This window comes from Lithobates pipiens, unplaced genomic scaffold (assembly GCF_037356315.1).
Source record: "Lithobates pipiens isolate NorthernLeopardFrog02 unplaced genomic scaffold, aLitPip1_a1.2 Scaffold_27, whole genome shotgun sequence".
Taxonomy (NCBI): Eukaryota; Metazoa; Chordata; class Amphibia; order Anura; family Ranidae; genus Lithobates; species Lithobates pipiens.
The window spans coordinates 116,445,193-116,457,856 of NW_027507788.1; the positions used below are offsets into that span (position 1 = coordinate 116,445,193).

Sequence of the window (12,664 nt, forward strand, 5' to 3'; positions counted from 1 at the left end):
CCTTTGCTACAATGTAAAGTAGCGAGTGTACAGCTTGTATAACAGTGTCAATTTGCTATCCCCTCAAAATAACTCAACAAAAAGCCATTAATGTCTAAACCGCTGGCAACAAAAGTTAGTATGCCCCTAAGTGAAAATTTCCAAATTGGGCCCAATTGGCAATTTTCCATCCCCGGTGCCATGTGACTCGTTAGTGTATCAAGGTCTCAGGTGTGTTAAATTTGGTGTTATCACTCTTACGCTCTCATACTGGTCACTGGAAGTTCAACATGGCACCTCATGGCAAAGAACTTGTTGAGGATCTGAAAAAAAGAATTGTTGCTCTGAATAAAGATGGCCTAGGCTATAAGAAGATTGCCAAGACCCTGAAGCTGAGCTGCAGCAAGGTGGCCAAGACCATACAACAGTTTAATAGGACAGGTTCCACCCAGAACAGGCTTCGCCATCGTCAACCAAAGAAGCTGTGTGCACGTGCTCCGCGTCATATCCAGAAGTTGTCTTTGGGAAATAGAAGTATGAGTGCTACCAGCCTTTCAGTGCTCACACCATATGCCGCACGCTGCATTAAATTGGTCTGCATAGTTGTCGTTCCAGAAGAAAGCCTCTTCTAAAGATGATGCACAAGAGAGCCCGCAAACCGTTTGCTGAAGACAAGCAGACTAAAGACATGGGTTACATGAACCAAGTCCTGTGGTCTGATAAGACCAAGATAAACTTATTTGGTTCAGATGGTGTCAAATGTGTGGCGCAAACCAGATGAAGAGTACAAAGACAAGTGTGTCTTGCGTACAGTCAAGCATGACGGTGGGAGTGTCATGGTCTGGGGCTGCATGAGTGCTGCCGGCATATGGGGAGCTACAGTTCATTGAAGGAACCATGAATTCCAACATGTACTATGACATACTGAAGCGGAGCATGATCCACTTCCTTCAGAGACTGGGCTGCAGGGCAGTATTCCAACATAACAACCCAAAACACACCTCCAAGATGACCACTGGCTTTCTAAAGAAGCTGAGGGTAAAGGTGATGGACTGCCAAGCATGTCTCCAGACCTAAACCCTATTGAGCATCTGTGGGGCATCCTCAAATGGAAGGTGGAGGACCACAAGGTCTCTAATATCCACCAGCTCCATGATGTCGTCATGTGGCAACCTCTGAAGCTTGGGGGAACTCCATGCCCAAGAGGTTTAAGGCAGTGCTAAATGCTAAAATAATGGTGACCACACAAAATATTGACAAAGTAGGGAAGGACAGAACGGGACTATTACGGTATTACTGTCCCGTTCTGTCCTTCCCTACTTTTTCTATTTGACCATTTTGGGATGAGGTGCCTTGACAATTTTTTGCCCTGCCTGGGTTTTCTCTTTTCCTGGTTTACAAAATATTGACACTTTGGGCCTAATTTGGACATTTTCACATAGGGGTGTACTCCCTTTTGTTGCCAGTGGTTTAGACATTAATGGTGTGTTCAGTCATTTTGAGGGGACAGCAAATTTACACGGTTATACAAGATGTACACTCACTACCTGTACTTTACATTTTAGCAAAGTGCAATTTCTTCAGTGTTGTCATATGAAATGATTAAGCTCAAGTGGTGTATGTGATTTGGAGAAACACGTCAGTCCAGGCTGTATTTTCAAGTGCATGGCAGCCCACTTTTATTTAACCACTTGCTTACTGGGCACTTAAACCCCCCTCAGTCCCAGACCAATTTTCAGCTTTCAGCGCTGATGCACTTTGAGTGACAATTACGCGGTCATACAACACTGTACCCAAATGAAATTTTTATCATTTTTTTCCCACAAATAGAGCTTTCTTTTGGTGGTATTTAGTTACAGCTCGGAGTTTTATTTTTTGCTAAACAAACAAAAAAAGATGCAAAAAAAAAAAAAATAATAATCATGTTTTAATAGTTTGTTATAAAATTTTGCAAACGGGTCATTTTTCTCCTTCATTGAAGTGCGCTGATTAGGCGGCACTGATAGGCTGCATTGGTGGGCACTGATGGGCTGCATTGGTGGGCACTGATGGGCTGCATTGGTGGGCACTGATAGGCTGCACTGGTGGGCACTGATAGGCATAGTTAAGGCGGCACTAATAGGCACAGATAAGGCGGCACCGATGGGCACAGATAAGGCGGCACTGATGGGCAAAGATGGGCACAGATAAGATGGCACGGATGGGTGGCACGGATAAGTGGCACGGATGGGTGGCACGGATGGGCACTGATAGGTACCACAGATAGATGGGACTGATGGGCACTGATAGGTGGCACTGATAGGTGGCTCTGATGGGCGGCACTGCTGGGCACTGATGGGCGGCACTGCTGGGCACTGATGGGCGGCACTGCTGGGCACTGATGGGCGGCACTGGGGTGCAGCACCTGAGGCAGATTTTGGGTGGCACTGCTGGGTGGCACTGTGGGTGGCACTGTGGGCACTGCTGGGTGGCACTGTGGGCACTGCTGGGTGGCACTGTGGGCACTATGGGCACTGCTGGGTGGCACTGACAGGGGGGCACTTACTTTATTTCAGGATGGCACTGCGGGTGGCAGGTGGGCACTGGCAGGGGGCAGGTGTCCTTTTAAATTGCTGGCCGTGATCGGGACTGATGTCCCGAACACGGCCGCCGGCGATCGGCTTTTTTTTTTTCTCCTCGCGCTGTCAGCGCGAGGAGGAATACTAGCCGATTACCGGCTCCGTTTTATCACATGATCAGCTGTCATTGGCTGACAGCTGATCACGTGATAAGGGGTCGGGATCGACCCCTTACACGGATCGGTGATCAGGCGAGTCTCACGGACTCGCCGATCACAGAGCGCGCCGCGCGCGCCCCTCAGGGGGCGCGCAGGCCGCTCGTAACCAGGACTACGTCAATAGACGTAGTCCCGAAAATGTGGGTCCGCGCTATTGCCGTCATTTTGCAATAGCGCGGATCCCAAGTGGTTAAAGAAAGCAAGACGTTCAAATCAAACAAATTTCCCTTGCAGGGTTTTCCACCATTATCACATCATGATTATTCAGCCTCCTGGCTTACCAACTGACAATACAGCTGCTTTAGGCCTCACGCCTAGGCCATAGGTTTGTTCCTCAGACCTGTATGCTTGGGTCAAGCTCTCCTAGCTTACCCAGGGTTCAAACTGCCACCTGCAGTCTCTCTAAAGAACATGGATGTCTTCCCAACACTTGTACACAGACTTGTGTCTGTAGGGCAGAGTCCTCCTGTCTCCTCAGCGAGACTTCCTGTCTCCTTGGGTGGAGCTGTCTCCAAGTGGAAGCTCTGAACTCTCTTCCTGGGAGGATTATGAAGCTAGCCCACAGGTGTGTAATTAGCATGTGGAAAAAATTATCCACACACCGGTTGTTCTTAAAATGTCTTAATTTTATTGAAAAGTCACAGTGGACAAACGCAGATTAAGTCGGTTGACGCATTTCAGCCTATGAGGCCTTGTAATTAGCATGCCTGCCAAAATCCAGCATACACTGCTCATATACACCGTGACACAGGGTCGCCTCTCCACACTACTATATATATATATATATATATATATATATATATATATATATATATATATATATAATGTGTATGTATGTATATGTATATGTATGTGTGTGTGTGTATATGATTTAGATTTTAGAGCTGCACAATTAATCATCAAGAATCATTATCGCGATCTTGACTAAAGTGTTTCACAATTCTTTCTATGCAAAGAATTCTCTCTGCTCTTCTGAAGCCACGGCCCTCAAAAGAAAGGAAGAGAAAAACTGGCCAGTCTGCCAAGAATCACAACATTCTTTATCAGTAGAACTTGGGTATAAACATTGTAACAATTTGTCAATGGAATAGACTGTGTGTAAGCGAAAACATTTTAACCACTTAAACACTAAACCTTTTTCTGACATTTTGTTGGTTTCAAGTTAAAATCATTTTTCTTTTCTAGAAAATTACTTAGAACCCCCAAACATTTTTTAGTAGACACCCTAGAGAATAAAATGGTGGTTGTTGCAGTATTTTATGTCGCACTGTATTTAACCACTTTCAGACCGGACCAATTTGCTGGTCAAAGACCAGACCACTTTTTGCGATTCGGCACTGCGTTGCTTTAACTGACAATTGCGCGGTCGTGCGACGTGGCTCCCAAACAAAATTGACGTCCTTTTTTTCCCACAAATAGAGCTTTCTTTTGGTGGTATTTGATCACCCCTGCGGTTTTTATTTTTTGCGCTATAAACAAAAATAGAGCGACAATTTAGAAAAAAACGCATTATTTTTTACTTTTTGTTATAATAAATATCCCCCAAAAATATATAAAAAAAACATTTTTTCCCTCAATTTAGGCCGATACGTATTCTTCTACATATTTTTGGTAAAAAAAAACGCAATAAGCGATTATTGATTGGTTTGCGCAAAAGTTATAGCGTTTACAAAATAGGGATAGTTTTATAGCATTTTTATTAATAATTTTTTATTATTTTTTTTTTTACTAGTAATGGCGGCGATCTGCGATTTTTATTGTGACTGCGACATTGTCGGGGACCCATCGGACATTTTTGACACATTTTTGGGACCATTGTCATTTATACAGTAATCACAGCTATATAAATGCAGTGATTCCTGTGTAAATGACACTGGCAGTGAAAGGGTTAACCAGTGGGTGGCAGTGTAGGGGTTAAGTGTTCCTAGGGGTGTGTTACTAACTGTGGGGGGGTTGGGCTTTCATTTAGTGTACACTGATCTCTGCTCCAATCACATGGAGCAGAGATCAGCGTCACTAGTTGCTAGGCAGAATGGAAAAATGTTGTTTACACAGCATTTCCTCCATTCGGCCGCTCCGTGAGACGATCGCGGGGATGCCCGCGGCGATCGAGTCCGCAGGTCCCACGTCCGGACTCACGGGGGTCCCGACCAGCGCGGGAGCGTGCCGCCGATGGCAGGGCGGCATCGAATATTGGACGTACCTGTACGCCAATATGCCTGCCCGTGCCATTCTGTTGATGTACATCGTCGTGCGCTGGTCGGGAAGTGGTTAAACAGCGGTCTTTCAAATTAAATTTTTTTTTTTTTTTAATTAATGAATTAAAAAAATAAAATAAAATAAAAAGAACCAGTAAAGTTATCCCTTTATTTTATTTTTTTTCCTTTTTTTTGTTGTAGGATGTAGTAAGCAAAAAAATCATGATTCTCATCTTTGGCCAGAATCGTGCAGCTCTGATAAATAGATAGATAGATAGATAGATAGATAGATTGTGTGTATATATATATATATATATATATATATATATATATATATATATATATAGTATATGTGTGTGTTGTTTCCTAACCATATTACTGGTTATTTAGATTTACCACTTCATATAGCTATTTAAGAATACATGTAAATTGTCTTATTTAAACTTTACATATTAACTAAATTATACACCACACTTGTTTTTTGAGGTTTTTATCCAATTAATCAAAATGATCGGACAACTAATCAATTATGAATATAATCATTAGTTGCAGCCCTAGTTCCAGTGTCCATCATCTTTACAAGTTTGTAACCCCTCAATATATAACGTTAGTTTGTACAGATAAATGCAGCATTTTACTTTGCAGGCAAGTGTCTGTGTGAGGTCCAGCAAGAGTGCAGTGCTTTTTTTAGAGCATTGTGCGGTTTACCTTTGAACTGTCTCGTAGTGACACTTCATTCATGTCTCTGTATAGGAGCACAATGCTATCGAGAACACAGTGGGGAAATGCTGTATGTCTGCATTTTTCCATACTGCACATCACACCAATGTTGTGGGGTGAACAGAGCACATAGAAATGGTAAAAAAATTTCGCACCACAGTGAAAACACATGTTGAGGTTACTTTCATTTACTGTGTGTGTGGAAAAACGCCCACGATCACATCATTTGAATGACCCCTAAATGTTGCTCCTTACAGAAATTGTGAGATTGTCTGACCTGAAATACCAACCCCTTTCACACACGCCTTCAGTTTGTTTTATCAGTTCAGTCATGTTTTTTCAAAGCAAAAACGGATCAGTTTTTCATCAGTTTTTACATCGGTTCTTTACATCCACTTAACTACTTGAGTTCAATTTTTGGTTTACATTAGAGCTGCACGATTCTGAATAAAATGAGAATCATAATTTTTTTTTGCTTAGAATAAAGATCACGATTCTCGTGACATAAAATCATCTTTCACACTATACAAAATAATTGAGCTAACTTTACGGTTTCCTTTTTTTTATTTATTTTTTTTATTCATGGAAGTGTATTTTATTTCCAAAAATTATGTTTGAAAGTTAAATACAGCAAATACCGTGGGATACAAAATATTGCAACAGCCATTTTATTCTCTAAATAAGAAATAAAGAGAAATAAATAAATATAATATTTTGGGGTTCCAAGTAATTTTCTAGCAGGAAATACGGATTTTAACTTGTAACCAACAAGTGCCAGAAAAAGGTTTGGTCTTTAAGTGGTTAAACTGCCCTCATTTTGGGTACTTTCACGCGGAGCCAGTTTTCAGACATTTTAGTGCTAAAAATAGTACCTGAAAACTGCCTCTCATGCCTCCCCAGTGTCAAAGCCCTAGTGCTTTCCAACTAGGGCGGTGCGCTTGCGGGACAGAAAAAAAGTCCTGCACACAGCATCTTTGGGAATGAATGGGCAGCGCTTCCAAAGCGTCTGAAACTAGCAGCACTTTACCGCTAATGGACCCGCCGCGCCAGTGTGGAAGTACCTTTTACAGACCGAAGTTCATTCCTTTGATCAAAGAACCGAGAGATACATGGTTTCTCTTCGTGACCTCTCTGTGCTGAGGAATGTCTTTTTATTTTATTTATTTCTTTTTTTGACAGCTCTGGCTCTGCACTGTATATAGAAAAAAAAAAGAGCCGACAATTCGGATTAATGACAGTCAGCATCTATGGCCTGTCTGTACAGACTGCCCCTCACTATATGTACATCTCTTCTCACCCTCTCCTTGCACACATGCACCCCCCCCCCCAAAAAGGGAAAAAAAGCTGGCACTTAAATTTAAAAGCCGACAATGATAGTCAGCGCTGGCAAGTGAGGGAGCCTGTATGCAGACTGCCCGTTCACTTTATATACTGCTCTCCTGCCTTTCTCTGACACACACACACACACACACACACACACACACACACACACACACAGACTGGTTGCCCCTAACAACCAATGCAAAAACGGATGAAAAACTGACCATTTGTCAGTTTACATCCGTTTGTTTCGATCCATTTTTTTGACAGATGAGAAATATTTATTTTATCCGTTCCAAAAAATGGATCTTGACTGAAGCAGATGAAACAGATGATCATCTTTTGTCATCCATTTTTTCTATTGGAATGCATTGATGTCCGTTTTTCATCCATCAACGGATGGGTGAAAAACAGACCAACGGTCCGTATGTGTGAAAGGGGCCTTATTCTCTTTTGGAGATGTAAATTAGAATTTAAGGGAAAGCAAATCATTTAGTCAATTTATCAAGGAGACTTCAGAAAAAGAGAATTCAAGGACCTGTTCAATATAACCAGCACATTCAGCAAAAGGTGCCAAGTGACTGTAGTTTATATTTCCATTTAGTGTATCGTCTTCACTAGTTTATAGTGTGCACTAGCAGTGGTGTTACCCCCCCATATTGCCTGTAATGGTGGCTTATAATTCCTTGCATGGTGACGGGCAGATATATGGATCCTGTTCACTCAAGATGTGAGGAGACCGTTGTTGCCAGCAGCTCCATCCTTAGTTACCTCAATTTTAGTAATACTTATTTTGAATATACATGCAAAATTTGGGACTTTACAGGGACCATTCTAAGTTATAGACTTCTACTCATTGTGAGTAAAATATTTTTCATAAATGTATTACATTATTTTAAAATAATTAAGCTGATTATAGTATTACTCAATCGCCACCTCCTAGCCTATACCCTTAGCCTGCGTTCACACTAGTGCTGCTGTATAATCGTGCAGTTTTCCATGCGTTTTTGTAGCGCATTTTAACACTGTTTTTGATGCATTTTTTTTTTTTTTTGTAGAAGACTGATCTTTATACACAGAGATCTGCCAAAAAGGCACTAAAAATGTATGTATGTGAATGTTACATTTGCTTTTCATGTACTCCCATTAAGGTCCATGTGGCCAAAAATGCAACATGTTTCACCAAAAGAAGCAACTGCACCTTTTCAAAAAAAATTGGTGCCTGTTCACATCAATGCAGCATAGAGAGGAATGTGATTTCTGTTACCGTGCATGCCAGCATGACAGGAGAAATCTCACTAGTGTAGAGAGGGGTCTCAACCTGTTTTTTATATTTTTCAGTTGTAAAATCATGTTTGGGGAAGCCATATTCCAGTGCTGGTCTATTGAATAGGATTTCCCAAAATATCACTCCAGATAAGGAAAACAGGATGTATAGCCTATACTTTAACCACTTAAGGACTGGAAGGATTTTTTGCAATACGGCACTGTCATTTTAACTGACAATTGCGCGGTTGTGCAACGTTGTACCCAAACAAAATTGATGTCCTTTTTTTCCCACAAATTGAGTTTTCTTTTGGTAGTATTTGATCACCTGTGCAGTTTTTACTTTTTGCGCTATAAAAAAAGAGCAACAATTTTGGGGGGGAAAAAAAAGCAATATTACTTTTTGCTATAATATCCTCCCAAAAAAATATAAAAAAACAAATGTCTTCCTCAGCTTAGGCCAATATGTGTTTTTTCTACATATTTTTGGTAAAAACAAATCTCAATAAGCGTATAATGATTGGATTGCACAAACGTTATAGCATCTACAAGATGGGGGATATATTTATGGCATTTTTAATTATTATTATTTTTTTACTAGCAATTTTTAGCGGAACTGCGACATTGCGGCGGACAGATCGGACACTTATGACACTTTTTCTGGGACCAGTGACAATTATACAGCGATCAGTGCTATAAAAATGTGCTGATTATTGTCTATATTGAATATCAAGGGGCTAAATGTGTTCCCTGGGAGGTGTTTCTAACCATGGGCGGAGTGTACTGACTGGAGGAGGAGAGAGATCGCTGTTCCTGATAACTAGGAATGATCTCTCTCTATTCCCCTGTAAGGGGATCTGTTTGTTTAAATTGACAGATCCCAATCCTAGCTCTCTACGGAGAGGTCATGGGTGGCCTGTGGACATTGTGGCAGCTGGTTACGCGCATCGGCAGCTGGTCAGCAAGTCTACACATTTCTTAGACCATTACCCTACTACAGCAGGAGATAGTAGGAGGTTATTTATTTAACCACTAGCTGCTACAGCCAATTCTGACATACATGTAGAAAATTACTTGGAACACCCAAAGATTATATAATTGTGTGTGTCTATATCTCTATATCTTAAACATTATACACACACACAGTTGTACTCATAAGTTGACATACCCTGGCAGAATTTATGATTTCTCAGAGAATGTGAATGATAACACAAACTTTTTTCACTCATGGTTATTGTTTGGCTGAAGCCTTTTATTATCAATCAATTGTGTTTATTCTTTTTAAATCATAATGACAACAGAAACTACCCAAATGACCCTGATCAAAAGTTTACATACCCTGGTGATTTTGGCCTAATAACATGCACACAAGTTGACACAAAGGGGTTTGAATGGCTATTAAAGGTAACCATCCTCACCTGTGATCTGTTTGCTTGTAATTGGTGTGTGTGTATAAAAGGTCAATGAGTTTCTGGACTCTTGACAGACCCTTGCATCTTTCATCCAGGGCTGCACCGACATTCTGAGTCATGGGGAAAGCAAAATAATTGTCAAAGGATCTGGGGGAAAAGGTAATTGAACTGTATAAAACAGGAAATGGATATAAAAAGATATCCAAGGAAATGAGAATGCCAATCAGCGGTGTTCAAACTCTAACCAAGAAGTGGAAAATAAGGGGTTCTGTTGAAACCAAACAAGGGTCAGGTAGGCCAACTAAAATTTCAGCCACAGCTGCCAGGAAAAATGTTCAGGATGCAAAGGAAATCCCACAAATAACTTCAGGTGAAATATAGGACTCTCTGAAAACGTGGTGTGGCTGTTTCAAGATGCACAATAGGAGGCACTTGAAGAAAGATGGGCTGCATGGTCGAATCACCAGAAGAAAGCCATTACTACGGAAATGCCACAAAGTATCCCGCTTACAATACACACAGAGACAAGCCTCAAACCTTCTGGCACAAAGTCATTTGGAGCGAGGAGTCCAAAATTTGAGCTTTTTGACCACAACTATAAACGCTTCATTTGGAGAGGAGTCAACAAGGCCTATGATGAAAGGTACACCATTCCTACTGTGAAACACGGAGGTGGATCGCTGATGTTTTGGGGCTATGTGAGCTACAAAGGCACAGGGAATTTGGTCAAAATTGATTGCAAGATTAATCCAGTATGTTAAAAATTGGAAGACAGCCCAAGAATTTACAGGAACTGGAGGCTTTTTGCCAAGAGGAATGTGCAGCTTTACCATCTAAGATAGTCTCATCCACAAATACCACAAAATATTTCAAATTGTCATTGATGTTAAAGGGGACAATACAATACATGGTATTAAGAACTGGGGTATGCAAATTTTTGATCAGGGTCATTTGGTTAGTTTGTGTGGTTATGATTTAACCACCTCAATACAGTGCACTTACACCCCCTTCCTGCCCAGACCAATTTTCAGCTTTCAGCGATCTCACAGTTTGAATGACAATTACTCAGTCATGCTACACTGTACCCATATGAAACGTGCGCCCTTTTTTTTTCCACACAAATAGTTTCTTTTGGTGGTATTTAATCACTAGTGTTTTTTTTTTTTTGTTTTTTGTGCTATAAATAAAAAGACCTTAAATTTTGTGTAAAAAAATTAAAAATAAAATGCATTTTTCTTTTTGTTCCTTTCATACAATTTTGCTAATTAGTAATTTTTCTTCATAAATGTTAGCCAAAATTTATACTGCTACATATCTTTGCTAAAAATAACCCAAATTAGTGTGTTATTTGGTCTTTGTGAAAGTTAGTCTACAAACTGTGGTGCCAATCACTGAAAATGTATCACATCTGATCAGGCCTTCAGTACATGAGGTGTATCTCATTTCTTGAGACACTAACAAGTCAGGAAAGTACAAATACCCCCCAAATGACCCCTTTTTTACTAAGTAGATGTTTCAAGGTATTAAATAAGTAGCATGGTGAGTTTTTTAAGTTGTACTTTTTACCCACAATTCTTTGCAAAAATTAGATTAATTTTTAAAAAAATTGTCATATCAGGTTATTTCTCACACACAGCATGTGCATTCAACAAATTACACCCAAAATCCATTCTGCCACTCTTCCCGAGTATGGCGATATGACATGTGTGAGACTTACACAGCTTGACCACATGCAAAGGCCCAAAATTGAAGTAGTACCTTCAGACGTTCTACGAGCAAAAATGACACATCTAATTTCTCAACCACCTATTACAATTTTTAAGGCCCTGGAGCACCAGGACAATGGAATTGCCCACAAAATGACCCCATTTTGGAAAGCAAACACCCCAACATATAATCTATGAGGCATAATGAGTCTTGAATGGTTAATTTTTTTTTCCATACGTTTTTGGAAAATGTGGAAAAAAATAATTAAAACGCATTTTTTTTATTTTACAGTTGTCAATTTATAAGATACTTCTAACACATAGCATGTATATAGCAAAAATTACACCCCAAAATACATTCTGCTACTCTTCCCGAGTATGGCAATACCACATGTGTGAAACTTCTACACAGCCTGGCCACATATAGAGGCCCAACATTGAAGTAGTACCTTCAGGCGTTCTAGGCGCATAAATTGCACATCTCATTTAATTCCTAACTATCACACGCTTGAAGGTCCTTGAGCACCAGCCCAGTGGAATTGCCCACAAAATGACCCCATTTTGGAAAGCAAACACCCCAACGTATATTCTATGAGGCATGGGCTGCAAATGGGTACTCTGATGAGCTGCAGACAGGTACTCGGGTTCTCTGATAAGCTGGTGACAGGTACTCTGATGGCCTGGTGACGGGTACACGGGTACTCTGATGGACTATGACAGGTGGCGAACAGTGTCTCTGTGACACGCCACCACCGAAGGTACAAGGATGTGCGCATTCCTTGTTTAAATGGACGGACAACATATGACACCTGCCCAGAACGAGAGCTGCACCACCTGGCCGTCGCAGATGGCAAGTGGTTAAAAGAGTAAACACAGTTGATTGATAATAAATGGCTTCAGCCAAACACTAACCATGAGTGAAAGAAAAGTTTGTGTTTTCATTCATATTCTCTGAAAAATGCCCAGGAAATCATAAATTCTGCCAGGGTATGAAAATGTAAGAGCATAACTGTGTGTGTGTGTATGTATGTGTATGTGTGTATATATATATATATATATATATATATATATATATATATATATATATATATATATATATAATATTCATTTTTAAGCAGAGGCCCTAGAGAATACATTGGTGGGTGTTGCATTTTCTTTTTTTTATGTTGCACTGTATTTGCTCAGTGTTTTGTTCAAACATACATTTTTTGGAAACGCACTTTAATGATTTTTAACTACTTCGAGTGTGACATTAGGCAGAAAATGGAATCCTGCTAGATCACATCA

The 12,664-nt window shown here is 40.5% G+C and overlaps 1 protein-coding gene across 2 annotated transcripts in view; it reads left to right on the top strand.

The window, feature by feature from the left end:
* Nucleotides 1-12,664, top strand: part of LOC143934084 (E3 ubiquitin-protein ligase CBL-like) — a 175,547-nt gene that overhangs the window by 32,542 nt on the left and 130,341 nt on the right. The gene's annotated exons all lie outside the window — the stretch shown is intronic.